The following is a 19,876-nucleotide window of genomic DNA, read 5'->3' on the forward strand; positions in this document are numbered from 1 at the left end:
CCTTTTATCTCCTACCTTCCACAATCATCCGTATTTTCTGGAGACTCCTATAGGTGTAATACCAAAGCAAACATAGTTCGTGAGTGCAGCATGGTAACCCAATCTGCTCTCACTATCAGGGATTCCCTCGCCGAAGGCCATTTTATGGCCCTTCTGTTTTGCACCGATTTCAAATCTCTGAATGTATCACACAAAATTGACTGAAAAATCAAAACCCATTTAAACAAAACTTACTCTAAGTCCAATTTCTCATTACCTACTGCTGTACTTCTTCCTTCACAGCTACTGTCACTCCAGTGTATCAACTCTTCCCTAGATTTCCTAAGCCTGTCTCAAGCAATAAACTCATTCTTCTCCTCTCCAAAATCTGCCTATCAATGGAAATCATGTATGTCCCTCTTCTCAGGACACAGTTCCAAACTATCTCTTGGGAAACCAGTTCAGTGAAACAGTCAGTTCATCATAAAATGAGCTCCAACCACAGTCAGAGTGTGAGTGGTTGGAATAGTAGAAGGGTGGCATTTGGAGAAAGTTGTGGATGGAGAAGCTAGAGAATGGAGGGTGTGACTGGACAAGCAAAGACGGGTGGTAGAGAAGGGGCTTAGGAAAGATTATGAGCAAGTTGGATATTTGTTGGAGGAGGTTGCGGATTACTGGAGGAGGTTGGAAAACATCCGAAGGTAGAGGTAGGAGATTTGTTCAAGGATGTTAGAACAAGTCAGAAGGAGTGGGCAGAACATTTGTGGAACAGGTTGAAGAGTTTATGGAGGAGGTTTGCAAAGATCAGAAGGAAGAGGTGTGCAGATTACTGTGGAAAGTTTATAGCGATTGAAATATGTCAGAAGGGAGTGGCAGAAGGTAGACACAGACTGTGAAGAATAGGAGAAATTGGGTGGTTTGATGAGGTGGTGGTGGATCACCAAGAGGCAGCTGGATGTGTAGCTTTGGAGGAGTCAATGAACCAGCACGAGTAGGTGGTGAAAATTCAGGAGGTGGGAGGAGGAGCACAGGTGGAGCCCATGAATGGAAAAAACCTCAATATGAAGGGTGTGTACCAGGGTGGCTTGTGGAATGACCATATGGCATAACAACAAGGAGGATAGGCCAGAACTAGTGTCAGAGAATAATACGAGGAGGGTCCTTCTGAGAAAGGGTACTCTGAAATTGCACACCCACATCTGTTGAATCCAGAGACCTCCAACCGCCAACAGCAGCCCAGCTGGAGAACGTAGCCTTCTGTCCTGTTGGAAAATCTGTCTGTACTTTGTTGGGAGTCCAGAAGACACAGCCTCTTCAAGAGGTATAACTAGTACACCAACGGCTTTATATTTCTTTTAAGAGAAGCTATTTTATTTTTGTGACAGGTTAAATACATTATGTAAATCCTTGTTGTGTCTGTGACTTCTGTGGTTCCCAACTGAACCTCAGTCAGACACTGCCTGGTGTTGTGATGTTTATGAAGATGAGATTGTGTCATACATCCAGGACACTTCTCAACCTACCACCCCGAGCATCAACACACCACATCTACTGGTTCAAAGATATTAACTGCAGGCGAACAGAACAACAGCTCAAAATGGGTGAAGCCTGTCAGCTCTAAAGACGTTTAAGGCTAGCATTCATTGAAATCTGCACCACATGTGTGTTGTCTATAGCCATTGAGACATTCACATAATTAACGTGTTCTTCCACCAACATAAACAAGAATGTGGTTGACCTCAGAAAGGTAACATATGTTTGGCAGGGGATTAGGGGAGAGAGCCATATGCTGAGGGTGTGTAATACACCTCTTGGTATCCTGCTAGGAATGACACACAATCCCTGAGCCTATAGCTGTTCCTTCCCAGGCAGCATATGGATTCACCAGGACTCCAGAGGGGTCTCATGGAGATTCAACCCAAAAACAAGGGGCTTCTTTTGTGTTAAGCCTGTCAGAAGTCCCCATTTAGAAATGACCAATACATGAGTGTGGATGCTATGAACAAAGCTGATTTGAAATAAACCAAAGGTATTCATGTAATAATATGTTTAGCAGATGCACAGTTGTCAGCGCTTATTATGAATCGATGCAACATCACACAGAATACACAGGGTCCGACAATTTCCCTAATCATCCTTGGATAGCTGAAACAGTCCACCTGGGCTGCATGCAATGAGTCCGTTTGTGCTTGAAAGATACTATTCATTCATACCTCAAACCCGTGTGTGGTAATGGTTTTCAGAATTGATTTTTTGTTGGCATACGTTTTACTTTCGTTGATTTTTCGATGCCTATCACAAATTATTAATTGATATATTATCTATACAATACATCTATTTTGCCTAGGACATAGAGACTCGGTGGGGCACTACCACAAAGATTGGTTTAAACATTTCTTATATATAGTGCATTTGTGACCTTATATTATGTAACGTATATGGTATACTTTGTAAATATTGTGTTGTTGTTGCATATACACTTCAATTGAGGGTGTAGTAATACAGTGTTTATTAAAAACCGGTTTTTGAAGCAAAGTGGATTGATGGTTGGTTATTATGTGTATGCAAAATACTATTTTGTAAGCAGATAAAACGGTAGAAATCATATTTACATTTTTACAGAGTCCATCTCTTTAATGATAACATACTAATGAATTCAATGTTGATAGTGCCCACATTATGCTCGTCTCTTATGGAAAGTAAACTCGTTCTCTATTTTAATGTAGCAGAGGGGCGTACTCTTTAGTTGCTCACATGCTATAAACCTGTTGCCTTATATGTTGGTGCATATTCTAATTTTGGAAAACAAAATAACAGCAAAGCCCCCATTGAATATAAGAATTAATATTTTCTGGTAGGTTCGTTTTGATAAGGAGTGGAAATTACATAGACATGACTGTGTACGTTGCTTACAATTCCATATTGTTTTTCTGGTATTTCCTAATTTCAGCAAGTTCTGAACCACTGTGTCGACAAACGGTTCCCCTTTGTTTATTTGTATTTCTATTTTATTGAGCTTCTTGAAAACAATGGGAGGTGCAGTTGTAAATGTACAACACTGAGTTTAAGGCAGAATCTGATGACGGACAGTTTGTTTCTGATTACCACTGGGAAATTGTTGCAATGCTTGACGTTGACAGCATCAAGGGAGTGGCCACCATGAACATTTCTGCAGAACTTTGAGAGAATTAGCAAGTTTAGGGAGGCACATCTAAGGTTCCTGGGAGGGATATGATTTTTATTCTGGGTGTGATATAGAATTTGGGTTTGTTAGAAAGATTCTTGTGAGGGACACAAACGTGACTTTTTTTTCTTGGATTGGAGACATTGCAAGGTATTTCAAGGCTGGTGAGATTGATCCATAGGTTTACGGAAGAAAATAGTATTGTAAAGTTGTAGTTGTCAGGTGGAGTTATTGTTGAATAAAAGACTGGTTTCTGTTCTTCTTAGTCGATAATAATCAAAGTATTCTCCGGAAGTAGGTCATCAGTTTCACAATGTGTCATCACCCGAGTTTCTTCATAACAATGGTTACTGTAGCATGTTTGTTTGGAGATGGAGTGATGATCGCAGATTTAAGGATGGCTATAATCAATACACTCGGAAGCAAGGCATTGCACAATGTTTTGAACCGTTTGGACATGAATTGCATTTATTTTTTCATCAGGGAGGTAGAGCAAGGATGGCTTTGTTCACCTGATGCTTTTAATTTCCTGCCAAATTCAAGAATCTCTCCATACATCATATGCATACATTTGGGGGTGATGAGAAACTGGACTTCCAGGGAAGTAGTGAGTGCAGTTGGAACAGTGAGAAAAGTGGACATTTTCCTGAAAGTGAGTTTGAAGATCAGAAGCGAAGAAAGTGGCTGGCAGACGTAGGAGTGTGATTCAGGGGTTTTCTGCATTGAATATAGACCTTAAATAACAAAGCCGTAATCACAACTTAAGTCTGTTGCACTAAAATGTGTCCTTGGGTAGGCAAGAATTATGCAATGTTTGGCCTAGTGTATTTTGGAATTGCCAAAGCTATCCACGGCTTGTTTGACAATATTGTTGAAGATGTCATTAAGCAGGTCAGGATCTGAGGAAGACCCAAGGGTATAGATGGAGAGATTAAAGTTGTCTTCAGAGTTAGGTTTGGACAAGATATTAAGACAAGAAATGATTATACGTTTCTTCATGGGTACTTGATGAGAAGGAGGCACAAGGGCATGCCTGTTCCAAATAACTTAACAGGGTAAGGTTGGTCCTGTCAGATTACCTAGCATGAGTATGTGTTTACTCTCGTTTTGGAAGGCAGGCAAGAGTTCAGCTAATTTAGTTAATTAGATGGGGCCTGGGCCTGGATGGTGGTAGGGAATGAGGATTGGCATTAATCTTCATATATAAAGCTGAATGTATGTGTGTGTGTATGTTTTTCTGGCTATACCAATCCACACCGTTGAATCCACGTCTTCCAAATTTTGCATGGATTTCTCTTTTGTCTGGGGTAAGATTGTAGTCTATGTTTGGATACAAAAATCTTATATGCAAAAATAAATGTGTATGTGTGCATATATGTTTGTCTGGCTATAGAAATCCACACTGTTGAACCCACTGATACCAAATATTGCATGGAACCTCATTTGTCTGGGGCAAGATTGTAGTCTATGTTTGGATGCAAAAATCTTATATGCAAAAAGAAATGTGTATGTATGCATATATGTTAGTCTGGCTATACAAATCCACACTGTTGAACCCACTGATACCAAATATTGCATGGAACCTCATTTGTCTGGGGCAAGATTGTAGTCTGTTTGGATGCAAAAATCTTATATGCAAAAAGAAATGTGTATGTATGCATATATGTTAGTCTGGCTATACAAATCCACACTGTTGAACCCAGTGCTACCAAATATTGCATGGATTCCTCATTTGTCTGGGGCAAGATTGTAGTCTATGTCGGGATGCAAAGAAATGTGCTGCTTAGACACCCTAATTTACTGGTGCACACCCCCACTGCCCCCCCCCCCCCAATTCACTACAGGTACTAGAAGGAGGCAACACGTATTAGTACTGTATACAGTTCAAAACTGTTTATTGGAGCATTTTTAAAGGGAATTTAAAAAAAGTGTTTTTTATCACGCCACTCCAAATATAGGAAGTTACAGTTTACTTAAGTTAATTCACGAGAAGAGAGCACAATCAATCAATTTTTCTTGGACAGTTTCTCAAATGTGCTGGAGCCATTACGTGACTGAAATATGCTACACAAAAAATGAACATCACATGGAAAAGCTCCACCTGATGCAAAGTGAAAATCAATATCAAGAGCTTCTGAAGCACAACAACAAACAGCAGAATGGCTTGCAGACCAGAGGACAAGAGCAACTTTCTCCAGGGCAAATCCGATGCCAGAGCAAACTGAAGCAAGACTTGCTGATATGAGGACAAGAGCAGCATCCCCTAGGGCACATGAGACACCACAGCAAGCTGAAGCAAGACTTGAGGACAAGAGTAACATCCTCCAGGGCACATGAGACACCACTCAATCAGGACACGGGCTACGGCGGGTACCCCAGCTAGTGAGGTGTATATTAGCATATTTCTAAAAGAGCAAGTAGGGCCAGTTTGGGGAAAAAAGTAATATTAATGTTTGAGGAGTACTCTCGGAACACAACACCATCCTAAATACAAAGACCACATTTACATTAGGGAGTGAAGAAAAAGCAATTTCTCCATAATGCAAATGGATTATTTTCCCTATGTTGTCCCAAAGGTTAAGCCAAAACAAAAGGGATATTGAGAATCCAAATGAATACTGTACACATAGTGACTACCAAGAATCTGCTTGGACACACTCAGAATGAAGATCTTCACAAGGTTAAGTGATCATCATTGTTACGATATGATTTGTACAGCTAAAGATGTAGAGAGAATTATATAACATTAATGCAATTTGATTTAAGATATATAATATTGGTTGTAGCACAAGAACATGAATCATTTTCAATTAGTATTCGATTTTTTACTTTTAGAACTTGTTGACTTTAACATGTTATCATTGAAATATGAAATTCAGTGATTTTGAACCAATAACACAGATGCACATGTTCACATCCATGACCTCCCTCCTTAACTATTTCACAAACCTAACTCCTTTTTATTTTTATTTAACTTTATTTTCTCATCTATTTCATCACACTCAAATATTCCATCTTTTTAACAATGAGCAGTACATTATGCATTCTGTCATAATTTGAAACGGATTTGTTTCATGCAAAACTGGTATGATGTGGTTTTTAACTTGTTTTTTTAAATTTGAATATGACATCTGCTTCTTTCATATGTGGCCACAAAAGAAAGAGGAATATATTATTAACATGGGATTCACAATGCACCTAACATCCCTGTCAATAATGCCATGAAGTAATTATGAGATGTTTGTACAAAGACAAGGAAAAAGACCAACCAGGTTGTTGTAATTTCCCTATGTTCAACTTCCAGAGAATTTTGTTTAACTATTCTGTTAAAAGATTACACATTTTTACTGTGTTTACTGTGACAAATTCCCACGAGGCTAGGGAGGTGAAGTCGCTATCCGATAGTCCCTCTGGGGATGGTACTCAGCAGGCTGATCTCAAGTGGAGGAAAACCACCTATGGGACCAGTGACAACCTGGGTAGAACATCGTAACCCCATAACCCACCTTACCCTGACACACCTTCGTACCGCCATCACACCAACACTATCCCTAATATTCCTATATGTTTTTGTAGATCTATCAAAATGGGAAGTACTGGGACGAGGAAGAGTGCAGAATCCACAAAGGGAGATTATCATATAAATACAGAGATGAAAGAGAAACTAATTGACCCACTGGAAGATCTCCAAGTTGATACTTAGACAAAGAAGAGGCACAAAGCTGTGCAGATGGCCCCGCAGAACCAAAGCAAGCATTCTAGCTGCATCATGTGAGGTATGAAGCAAGTTGTGCATAAAAGAGAAGAGGGACAACCAATGTTGTCAGACCCACACTGGAGGAACTGGGAGATTCGAAGCATTATGAATCAGAGTTGACAGGGGAGCACAGACTGGGACGCTTACCCAGAGGCAGAGGCATCCCTGAAAGGTCCGCCATGGAGAGATGGGTGAAGGTGGAGAAAAAAAAGGGTAACCAGTCCATCGTCGAAGCTGGTACGTGTAGTCAGCTGGAGACGTGCAACCCAGGAACAGCGGAATGCTGCAGAGCCTGCGCAGCCCTGGGGAAGCCAGGAAAGACTAGAACAGGAAGGCAGAGAAGACCACAAATTACTGGTTGATGCTGGTAAGCACCCTACAGAGATGTTGGTGTGACACCCGAAGGGCAGAAGATTAAAGAAAGATGGGCCCGGGACCTGCAACTCATAACAAGCAGCCTCCTAAGCCTACTTCCTCATTGCAGTGGCAGGGTAATAAACCAGGTGTGCCAAAACCCTCAGAAGCTAACAAAGCCCGGGTCTGGGACCTACACCCACAGGAGAGCCATACATTAAGCCATCTTCTTTGTCACAGTACCTGGCAGGCGAGTGAACCAGGTCTGCCAGAGCAGGAAAAGAAGAAACATCTGTTTCTGGGACCAACACCCACAGAACTGTGCAAACCATAGTGAGAAGCCAGGGGAAAGGAGATAATTGTTACACTCACCTTGTCTCTGCGGGGACATCGGGCGCTGATGCATGGGTGTCTGCTTCCCTGGCTTGAGGCGCTGTGCGATTTCTGTTCCCTGGACTGGCCTTGGGTCAGCTCCTATGACAAAGGAAAGGGTGGTGAGTGAGACTGTCTGTGCATGCCACCCGTGACCCCCACCCTGCTCCTTCCACACGGGTTCCCCATTCCAGGGTGCTCTCACCTTGTGTATTTAATTGGTTGGCCTCCTTCTTGCTTACTCTCAGCAGGGTCGCAGTGTCCTGTAGGATCCAGTTACTTCACTGACCCTTGAGGTCGAGTGGCAACCCAGTACTCCTGTGGTCGCAACTCGTGTTGCTTGTGTTGCTCTGCTTGTTATTGTCTGTGTTAATCCGTTATATTGTATGGTTGTCTATGTCCAGTTATCTGTGTTGTCCTTTGCTGTGTACCACAGTCCATTCTTGTTTCCCTGTTGTGGCTTGTGTCGCTGTTGTGGCAATAAACCCTCCTCGGTGTGCGTTGGTTTGGTGCAATGCGTGTGAGCGACTGAGCCAGTGGCTCAGGGTGGCCTGTCTTGTGTCTAGGGGGCCAGCGCAAGCTCAGCTGCGGTTTGGAGTGATATAACCTGTTCTTTCTTTCTCTTTTCCAGGTGCCAGTGAGCCGGTGTGATGAATGAGTCCGGTCAATGGCGATGGAAGCAGTGAATAATGCACGGTGGTGACAGGATGCGATGAATGAGTTCAGCAATTATCCTTGTTTTCCTTCTCTTGCTTCTGCAGGTGCCGGCGACCGGTGAAAGCTGGAGTTCTCCTCGAAAGACCGGGTCGTTGCTGGAGGCACAGGTAAGTCTGAGCAGGTGAGTATGCAAGGCCCGATGGTCTCCGGCTTTTCTTTGCAGGTTTGTGGATTATTGCTGGCAGGAGTTCCTCAGAGAGCATTACGCTGGTAGCTGCAGAATAACGTGAAGCATGCCTTAGGGCTTGGGTGGGGCTAATAAAGCCAACCACGCCCTCCCACTCCCTTTGTGCAACTAATTCCAGAAGCTCTCTGTCACACCCATGATTGCAGGATAATGCAAAAGCTAATGGCTTAGAGCCATGCCCGTAGCTGCAGATTAGCACAGAAGTCAATTACTCAGTGGCAGACCGACAATACCTGTGTTTTCCTTGAGGTTAACTCCATTAGCCTGGTGCCATAGGCACCAGGAGTGGGTCCAGGTGGCCCTCCTTTGAGGTTCGATCCAATTAGAGCCCTTAAAGTGCCCCAATGTTCCCACTACTGCTGAGCTGAGGCGATCTGGTCAGCTCATCATGACAATAATACCCCAGACACTGTGAACTATAACATTGAGCTTGAAGAAATAGAGGGGTAGGGATTGATTCCCGTTGGTACGGTGCATTGCCAAAATCAAATCTACAGAAGGTCAGGGAAAGGGGCCATTCCCCTGACACTGGAGACTGTTCCAACAAGCCAGAGAAAAGCCAGATGAAGGGACTCATCCCCCTGGCAGTGTGAATTGTGAGAGCAAGTTTGAAGATTGACCAGCGGAAGAAATTCATTCCTCCTGGAGTGGGAAAGACCAGGGGAAGGGAGTCATTCTGCTGGGATTCTTGTAAAGCACAAGAACAGTTAGAAGGGACGCCATACCACCTTCTGTTGTGTACTTTGATGCCAAGAACGATCAGGGGGAGGAAGCCTTACACGCCCTGGTGCTGCGCACCATGAAGCAAAGCTGAGGAAGGACCAGGGAAGGGAGTCATTACCCTGGCACTGTGAAAGTATTAAGAACAAGATAACTGTAGAAGGGAGGCATTCTCCAGTGACGCAATAGTGAAAGTAACTGTGTGCAATAAGGAGTGTTAATGTTTGAGGGGGGACTTTACCCTTTTGAATTAAATTGAGAATGTTTCTACTTATTTGTTTTATATCCTAGAAAGGTACTGAGACCTGGAGAAGGGAGTCTTCTCTCGGGCACAATTCCCAGCTGCCAATTGGAACTATAATCCAGTGTCCAGGGAGTCATTCGTCTGGACCAAGAAGATCCAGTATCTCTTTAGTTTAGTTGCTAGTCTAAGGGATAGAGGAAGGTGTTTACATACATAGTTGTGGACTCTTTTTATTTACTTGGACATTCTACCAGATTCCTTAGTTCCTTAGTAGAGGCAGGGAAACCCCTCTTAGAGATTGGCAGAGATAGGTGTCCTCTGTATTCTTGAACAAATACAAGTCTATGCAAACAATCATACCACCTGTGTGACAGTCTCCTCCTTCTACACCTTTGACATTACACTTTAAAATAGCTCTATGATTGCACAATACTTCAGGTCCCATTCTGAGTTTGGCTGAGTGACAGAAAAGTGGTAGTAACAGGATTATCACCACTTTAACCACTCTACCAAATCCCGAGTTTGGCCATGAAGTTGATTGAGCTCCAGCATCATGCTGGAGGTAAATCCTCCACCTCACCACAGACGAATTGGTGAAATCCTTGGAATTACTGCCAGTGGAATTTCCTCCGGTGGCAATTCTGCCAAAATCCACATACAGCCCTATAGGCCCAATAAATGGGGGCTTACACTTACTAAAACCACTTGTAATCTGCCAGTAAATCCATAGGGCCAAGTAGTGGAAACGATAATTTCATTTGGAGGTAGTTCTGCAGAATTACCACCAAACTACTGCCAAAATCTGTAATGAGGGCCTTTGTTTGTTAATGGAGAATGATTTGGCAAGACTGCCTCATTTCTCAGGCATTATTATGCCAACATTTGGAACACACTTTGGATCCCTCTTGTGTTTGCATCATTACTCTTGTAAAGAAATGTTTTTGTTTTATGATTTTATAAATCATTACGGCCTGATTTACAAAAAATGTTTTGACATGGGAAAGTCCCAATTTGTAAATCAGGCCTATAGAATATATATGCATCCTTTACATGAGTATTTCTTTCATTCTTCTTGATAAAGTGTTACCCTGCATCATTCAACACTTTCAAAAGAACTTAATATGAGAAAAACATTAAAGGGCGGTTCATAGTATACAATAAACAGATCACTAAAATACCATGTTGTACAGTTAGAATAGCACAGTATAAAATGATTCATTCATTGCATAGTCGCATTATTAATAATAATACCTATAATTCTAATTGTGGTATTTAGATCTATAAGTGTCCGAAGCATGAGAGTATTGGCAGCAAATAATATATGTAAAAAAACAGCACTACATTGCCCGAGATAGTGATTTTCAAAAGGAGTAACATTGTTTTAGCCCTGGTTTGTGTATGTGCCTTGCAAAATAACATAAAGTGCATAACAGTTTCAATTACTCCAAAGCAGAATAGATACGGGGACTCTTCAACGTGCTTACCCTTACACGTCCCTATCACAGTTTCAAACGTGCGTAGGCTGAATCTCATTCTTTTTTTTATTTACGGTTTTATACAGCAGTTATTACAACAACCTTTTAACACATAAGAAAAGATAAATGAGAAAAGAGTAGAGAAACAGGAAGTGAAGATAAATCAAGAAAAGAAATGTATCCATAATTGCCATGATAATCAATGGAACCATGTTAAATACCCTGGCCCCAGTGAAGCAAAATCAATTGGTCATGAGGTAAACAAGATGACTTAATTATTTCAGAATCTTCTCTTTCTACAGAAAATGTATCTAAATACATTCCATTGGAAATATGCTTTGCAGTTTTCCCTCATCAGATTCGGTTCCTCAAAATAATATGCCATATCACTTAGGTTACATAGATTTCTCCAGACTACCAAATATCTGTCTTCAAATCCTTAGTAAGTTTTGAACTTTTGTGCCCCTATATTGAGATCCAGAAAACGGGGTGGATTCCAGTTAACTATATGTTTTATGTATCCAATGTGTTAATCAATATTGTTTTTTGTACCTATTTTATAAAATATGGTTCAGAATAAGGCAGCCACATTGAGGATTTGCAAAACCTGTTCTCCAACATTTTAGGATTATCAAGTACCCATATATCAGCTCTGTATAAGGCTATCAAGTTGAACTTGGATCGATAAACTGTCAGCATTCTGTCAGTAGGATGGGATCTTAGAGATTTGCTAATGTGAGGAATCCACACACCTGCTTGCTTTACTTCCAAATGTGTTCTGTTGTTTAGTAAGGCGTATTCCGAGGTAAGGTAATCACATCCATCTGCACATGGGGTGGATACCTCAACCAAGCATAAAACACCTGTAGAATTAGCCGTAGTCCTAATCAATATTGGTGCTGATTAAGAAACATCAATTTCCATAACACACAATCTCATAAAATCAGTTTATTTAAAACATGCTTTAAGGCCCTTTAGTTCTGACGATTAATATCACAAAATCTGCATAGACTTACAATGAAACCACACATAAGTGTATTTAAGGTACATCTGGGGTAGACTTCTTCAGTTTCTCTTGCAATACAAACATATGTTGGTTAAATGGGAGCGGGGCAAGCACACTACCTTGCCTTATCACTAAATGAGGAATACCCTAGTACACCAACAACGCCTATCAAGCCTCACCATTTCATTTGTAGAGTCATGGGGCTATTAATAATGCAAAAAACATACCTAATTTTTCCACAATGGTCTTGGTGCCAAAGATTAACCATGTAAAGGATTTCCACTAATACCAGATGAATTAGGATTATTGTGTTTAACCAGAATATATTGCCTGGGGCATGGTGGTCTACTTGAGAAGGACCTGGTATGAGAGGACTAAATTCACTGTCCAAAATATGAACGAACCCTAAATATTTTATTGAATCATTTGGACGCTTCCTGTGGATTTCATCTTGATTTACACACATGCACATTTTAATCTTTTTTTTTTAATATATATGGAATATTTGTGAGCTTATACTGTGGACTTTTTAAAAAAATGTTGAATTGCATTTTGTATTATTATTCAGTTCTATTTTGTGTATGGTTTATGGATAATTTCCTTCCGAATAAACTTAATATGAATAATGAATATATTTATAAATCAGAAGGAACCAATTCAGTGCTTGAGTCTGAGTTCTTATTCTACTAAATACAAACTCAGTAATAGACTACATGACAGAAGCTCTTTGGGGCAATATTTCGTAATGTGGTTGTCTATATGTTTCAGGAGTGAAAGAATGTTCTTTTTTTTCAAAGTATATTTACACGTGCACACCAGGAGGATGACATCATCGGCAAAAACCAACATCACACCAATACAAGTCCAATGGGATAAATTGGTGTAACAATACTTCACTGTGATTGCAAATTGACGAATATAGATCTGACACACGCTCCTTCTTCTGTTTCGAAATGACCCTGCTCAATAATGGAGGTCTCAACGTGTAGAAAGCAGAGACGGGTTATTCCATGTGTTCAGCCAACACACATTTCTAACCAAAGTCGATTAGATGGATTTAGACCTTGAGAATAGATGATGTTTTATTTTATCTACAAATTGAGATAAACGCCAACAGTTACCTATGTGTAGGCATTTATCTCAATATGTCATGAAGTGAAGCCCTCTATCATTGCGTCTTGAACTCTCTCTCGGCTATATATTTGTAATAGCTATGTACTATACAGTTTTTTATTGTATGTATTTCACTGTTGTTCTCTGTGCCTTGTATTTGATTGTAACCTTAAGCAAAGCGCCCAGATGCCCATGGGCTTGGTGCGCTCAACAAATAAACTAAACTAAGCATCACTCCGCTCCTGAGAGGTAGGCGTGACCCATTGACCACTTCTACCAATCAGTGTGCGAAGGAACGCTAAATGAGACCTGTCAGCAAAAGTAAGATGGCGCCTTGACAAAACCCCTGTGACACGCCCCTTCTGAGCATTTCAAAGTGCTGTTTTCTTGGGTATGCACGTTTACAGATATAACCTTGCCAAAGGTCTCACTAAACGCCATGTTCTTCCTTCATTTAAATTATCTAAGCTGATCAGATGCTTAAAATTGTAAAATGTTTCTGCATACCAATTTCATCATCTCAATAGCATTCACTTCAAAGGTTGCATTGCTCAAGAAACGATACACATGATAATACAACCATTATGCTGAATACTGCACAAACCCATGCGCAACAATAAAAGTCATTGGGGCTCATTTTAAAGTCCCTGCATATTTAACTGCAGGGACCTGATACGTTAACATTTCAACATAAGTGAGTCCCCACACCTAATATTGCTCATTTGCATAGCAGAGTTCATGAGTGTAGGGTGAAAGGGAGTGTGCAAGCATGTACACCATCTTTTGCCGTTAGACTCTGACATGCAAATGAAGTAAACTCTGTCTGTCATGCATGCATGGCAGGTGGCGTTTACATTGGATTCGTATGGGATCCGCCTGTTTTTTGCTGGCGTATAAAGCCTCGGACTCCATAGGGTACCCCTGTATTTGCGCGTATGAAAATGTATGCCAGCGCAAGTGCTGGGGCGTTAAGCAAATCACACACCTAAAGGTTTTACCAAGATGTTTACACGTCTGATTTACTTCATGGCTCATTGAAAATGATCGCTATTGTGTTTTCTGTTCAGAGTCAGTGATTTCCTTTTAATTGTAAACAATGCAGAATATACATTTTCATGCGAGCTCTTTTTTAATTGGTGCAAACGTGATGGGTGCCTTATGTGAAGAAAATGGCTGACTCGTGGAGCAAAGAATTGAGTTAACAGACTGAGTAAAGTGCTGTTACATCGTTAAGGAACTTTGCTCGCTTTCTGAAGCTTCATTTGGGCAGACTTGCATTAACATTTCAGCTGTGTATGAGCCAGTTTTCGATCAATTGCTTTGAGTGTTACTAACTCACAGCTGAAGTTTTGATGTTTTGTTTTCAAGTATGTCAGCGCTTGCCAGCACCATTGACAGATATTGATTCCCGAGCACAGCGTTCAAACGTTTAATATTTTATTGATTTGTTTCCATTGCTTTGTTCATTTTTGCCTCGGTCGGCACTAACCACCAAGAAAAATAACGTCTTTTCCATGAGATCTGCCGCGTCAGATGAAAAAAATGCTTTAAAATTGCTTCTTCTTCTTCTTCTTCATCGGAAGCGTGGGCGGGCATAGCGGGCCTGCAGCGCAGCAAGAAAGAGCAGGACACGGGGCACTTCACACTAACGTCCTCTTTATTCAACTTCTTCCCCGATCCCGCCCCGTTACGTCACTTCCCCTTCCTCGTTCCCTCCCGCCCCTGTGTTACCATGGGAACGTCAACATGACAAAGGGAGGCATCCAGAATCGGGAGGCAGCTGTACATTTGCAAATATGCATCATTTTCTATGTGGAGATATGGTCACAAAGACGACCTTATTACATGATTGTTCTTTCGAGGGTGGGGGTCGGGCGGGCGGGCGTTCTTCGTTTTTATTTCATAAATAAAGAAGTGCGCACCAATGCAAGGGCCACTTGTGATGTTTTAGGAAAAGCACCCGAGCAAAACACATTCCTAACCACAGACATGGAAATCAGTTTGACTGTGGCCTCTGTTTATTTATTTACAGTGTTTTCTAGTGCTAGCATGACATCTTACTGCCACATCAGACTGTTAAAACAACACTCTTACCCTTTGTTTCATTCTAAAGCTTGGATTTCTCAGATAAGTGGTAGAGGGCAGAGACAGCCTTCTCTGCCTGTGCTGAAAAACTGAAAAACCCTATATGCGTGTTTTTACTGATTGTTTTATTGCGAAATGCACCCTACCTCTCTTGGCGCTCACACGTCCCTTCGGCTATATACTAATCCCACCACAGCAGATACTTTTTTGCGGTAAAAACATCGGTAAGGAATTTGGTGAAACAATTAAATCGACCATTTTACTTTTAACCAAAAAGGTGAGTAGATGTGTCATTTTTGGCATGATGTTTTAGTCACCAAAGGTTCGTATATATTCTGAAACTGCAGCTCTGGGCACAGCTCTTTTTAATGCAAGAAGCCATGGATACTAATCGATGTATACATCTGTCTTGCCTTTCATTGACAAAGATTTTTGAGGGAGGTTGGTCTGTGGGTATTGTAAGGTTCCGCCTTTTGCATATCGTTGTACTATTTGCCTTTGTAGTATATGTGTACATGGCACATTTCCTTGAGCTGGAGCCTACACTCCCCTCGGAGCAGAGGAGGCATTTCAGAGACAGGGCAATGTGAACATATAAGTACAACCAAAGCACACTCTTTCATCCAGATTCGAACTTCTTTTCAACTTTTTCATGTGTGCCTGTTGAAAACCTATGTATAAGATACTGCAGTGGTCTGACTTAGACAATATTTAGGATTTAGAGAGACCAATGTGCTCCAATCGAAACAAGGGTAGTTTCCTTTGAAGTCTGTTCAGCTGCCATTATAAGGACTTGGTGTCAGCATTTACTTAGGGCACACAAAATGAATGGAGTCAAATACACATTAGCGGTGTGGATTGAGCAAAACTTGAACCTGTACAATTTCTAGAAGATCAACCACTTTGTTTTACCAAAGGTTTAGGTATGATGTTCTACTGGGTGCATCTTGTCTCTATATAAAATCAAACAAGTAGAAACCCGGGGCAGTCAATTGTCAGCATTTGAAAAGCTATGAACAGCATAGTCTCGTTAGGGAAGTATTTTGTAGCTAGGATAGTGTAGAATAGTTTAGCAAAATTGATAATTGGGCCTAGGTAGAAGTCGGGAATTAGGTTGGAATTATTTTGTGTTGCTTTTGAGATAGTATAACGCACATGCATTTTGTAGGCATTGGAGATGGCCAAACCACTCAGAACCCCACCTGCATTTAGTAGGCAAAGGAGACGGCCAAAGCACTGAGTATCCATGTGCATTTACTAGGCAGTGGAAAAGGCCAAATTGCTGAGTACCCGAAATACATTTAGCAAAGGAGATGGTGACAACACTGAGAACCACAGGTGTATTTAATATGCAGAGGAGAAGGCCAATACATTGAGATCCCCATATGCATTTTGTAAGTAGGAGATGAGGCCTAAGTACTAAAAACCCCAAGTGTATTTTACTAGGTAAAGGAGAAGGGAAAAACTCTCAAAACTCTATGTGCATTTACTGACGAGGAGAAGGTGAAAGCACTGTGAACCTCACTTGCGTTTATTGAAGAGATATGACGAATAAATTAACGTCTGAATCTAGTGCCCATTCCCAAAAATAGTAGGGAACAGAACAAGGGTCAGGGGAGCTATCTGTTGGTAATGTTCCACCTGCTACAACACCAGCAGTTTGTGTTGGATAAGTCCAAATAGTGCATGGGTCTCTGCACTTGCCAATCCGGTCTATTACTAGCCACAGACTCTTCATCCATAAATAACTAGATCATCTTTCTCAAAAGAATGTTGTGCATTGGGAAAAATGTAATTGTGCATGCAGAACTATTGCCCATGCATCAGTTTCAAGAGGATAGAGATCGAAAGAGGAGGAAGTTAAGCTTCCAACAACAAAGGCACAATTGGTAGAGTATATGAAATCAGGTCAATAACTGCGGGAGTGGACAGAGCCTACAATGATTCCTTATGGTAATTCAGTACAAACATACATGCCCTTAGCACTTAAGGGTATAACTAAGATGGAAATTCATGGATGAAGAAGAGCTGATTTCTGAAAATGCCCCACTTCTGATTTCTTTTGAAATAGATGATAATCTGGAACATGACAAAGATTATGATCCATCCCCTGATTCAACTGATTCAAGATTCAAGATTGAAATTGCCTGCCTGACACCTGTTGATAACTTCTGACATTGAATGTCATTCCAAGAGGGACCTAGTCCATCTGGTTACTGGCCAAGGGATGATTCTAAGACAGCCAACACAATGCTGAAGTACATGTTCACCAAGCTGAACAGCAGCTTCCCAACATTTATGAGAATGGTCCAGTCCGTAGAAACAACCTCAGAGAATTCTGGTATATATTTCATTTAACTAGGTTCCTTCCACAAATCCCAGTTGAACTTCACTAGCATGCTTGAACCCTCTTCCCTGCCTCTGAACCTACCTAAGGCATGATTCTATAAAAAAGCATACTTAATAAGTATCTCAAGACATAGCAACTAAATTCAACTTCAAGAATTTTGGAAACACGCAGGCACTCTCCTTCAGAACAGAGAGCTCCAGCCATAATGGCATGCAGATCCAATAATCATAGTGATCTATGCACACCTCCATCAATCAAATGCACAGCCACCCACCAAATTGTATAACCCAGCAATCAACTGCTGCCCATTACAAGACTATTCACCAGTATAAACATGGATCAATACATGCAAATATTCCAGAACTTCGTACAGCTGGCAAAACAATTCTCACCTTTGTGACAGCTGTCAGTATCAATACGTCAAAGAAATGATGAGCATCACACAAAAAACCTTAACATACTTATATCATTATCAGGAATTGTCATCTGGCTATGCTGTGGAAGCCATAATTTTTTGATTTGTCTGCTGCTAACCAGACCTCCTTTCCTTAAATGTGCATACCCAACGCATAGTGTAGATCAGTATTCTGATCTACAGCACCTGCTCTCCAGTTGCACACAGGTACAAAGGTCAAAGGAGCCCTTTTGACACCTGCTGTGTCAGCAAGCCACTTCAGCAGAGATGCTGCATTTAAAGTCTGCACGTCTGTTCCAAAACCACATACTTATGAGGAATTACAATCCTGGTGGCAGTTTAATCTTGAAATATGAGCAAAACTTGAGTTTTGGGTATGATGGATGGTAGTTCATATATTTATTAGAATCACATGTGATGTTTGTCATGCATATGTCAAAGGTTTAGACTGAGCTCAGCTGTGGAAGAGTTATGTGTTTTCGAGTCAGGCAGCCTATCCCTCCCTGCCAGCAGCACAAAATACTAAAAGAGTATGCCTCTCTTTTGATCCTTTGTGAGGTCTGATAACTCCTGTCTGCAGCAGGACAGTCCCTCAGCAAGAGCTCTCCTGTGAAAGAGAAATCAATGAACACACCTCACAAAAAAGGGCTGTCATCACACCAGAGGGTTGCATAACAATAGGCCTTCGATGCTATGGATCTGAGAAGAGGTCAGTATTCATGTAGTCAGATGGAGCTCAGCTCTGTTAGACAAGGATTGCACCATCTTTTTTCTCTTTGTACCTCTCCTTCCCTCCTCTTGACTCTAATTCCTTCAGTTCAAAACACTTTGAATTTTATACAAGAAGGCAAAGACAGCTTGTCGCAAAGAAAGGTATGGAACCCCTTAATGCAGGCTTGCTTTTGTCCAGTCACCTTTGTACTTTTGCCAATAAAAGTGGGGTCTATGAAGCCTGATTTGATTCACCCATGGGCCATCCAGGCAGCAGGAATAGTTCATCTGGACCTATATTAGGAGAGCAGACCTGTCCAAATCCCTCTGCCAGCGAGGTGATCATTGAAAGCCCGATTTATGGAATTATTTGCACTGTTCAAAGTGACTTTGCAATTCTGAAAAGTGACTTTGCACTGCTGACATAAACCCTGATTCATGGAACTGTGCAAAGTGGATTTTTGCAGTGTAAAGTCTGTGCTAAATCAGTGCATAGTCATTTTCAAGTACAAAATGGCTTTGCACGGACCTTGCACAGCAAAAATACATGTTGCACAGATCCATGAATCAGGGTTTGTGTCAACAGTGCAAGGTCACTTTTCAGCAGTGCAAAGTCACTTTGACCCGTGCAAGAAATTCCATGAATTGGGCCCTATGTGTTCAAAGGCAGAGACAAGCTCTGCTCCCTAAACATCCCCAGCACAAATTAGTGGTGCCCTGCTGCTGGAGCTATACCTGCCTGTCAGCCAGCTACCCAGTAATCAGGGCCTCATTGGAAGTGAAAGACCCCTGCAGCTGTTTGCCAGCCTCACCCATGTTGGGAGGCCAAGAAAAAGGACTTGTCTTGGGCCTGAGCCCCTGTTTTGGGACACACAGCATCAGAACAGCCAAGATCCCTGTTTTATCACAATTGAACCGCTTCAATCCATCTGCTAACCCTTTTTAACAGCTGGCAAATGAACAGAAAATACCATTGCATGCAAATGGTACTGTACAAATGTTCTTCCATGTGTACACAGTCACAAGACATTGGGCCTCATTACACGGTAGGCGGTAGGGACATACCGTTACCGGTAAGGGATTACCGATATCGATAAATCCCCTCCCCAATCACGACCCGGACATACCGCTATTAGCGGCACCGCAAAGTACGGTGGCACTATTAGCGGCAAGTCCGTGAGCGCGCGGCCCCTCAGACCGGAAATAG

Source organism: Ambystoma mexicanum, chromosome 8 (assembly GCF_040938575.1).
Source record: "Ambystoma mexicanum isolate Mex_15411 chromosome 8, UKY_AmexF1_1, whole genome shotgun sequence".
Lineage (NCBI taxonomy): Eukaryota > Metazoa > Chordata > Amphibia > Caudata > Ambystomatidae > Ambystoma > Ambystoma mexicanum.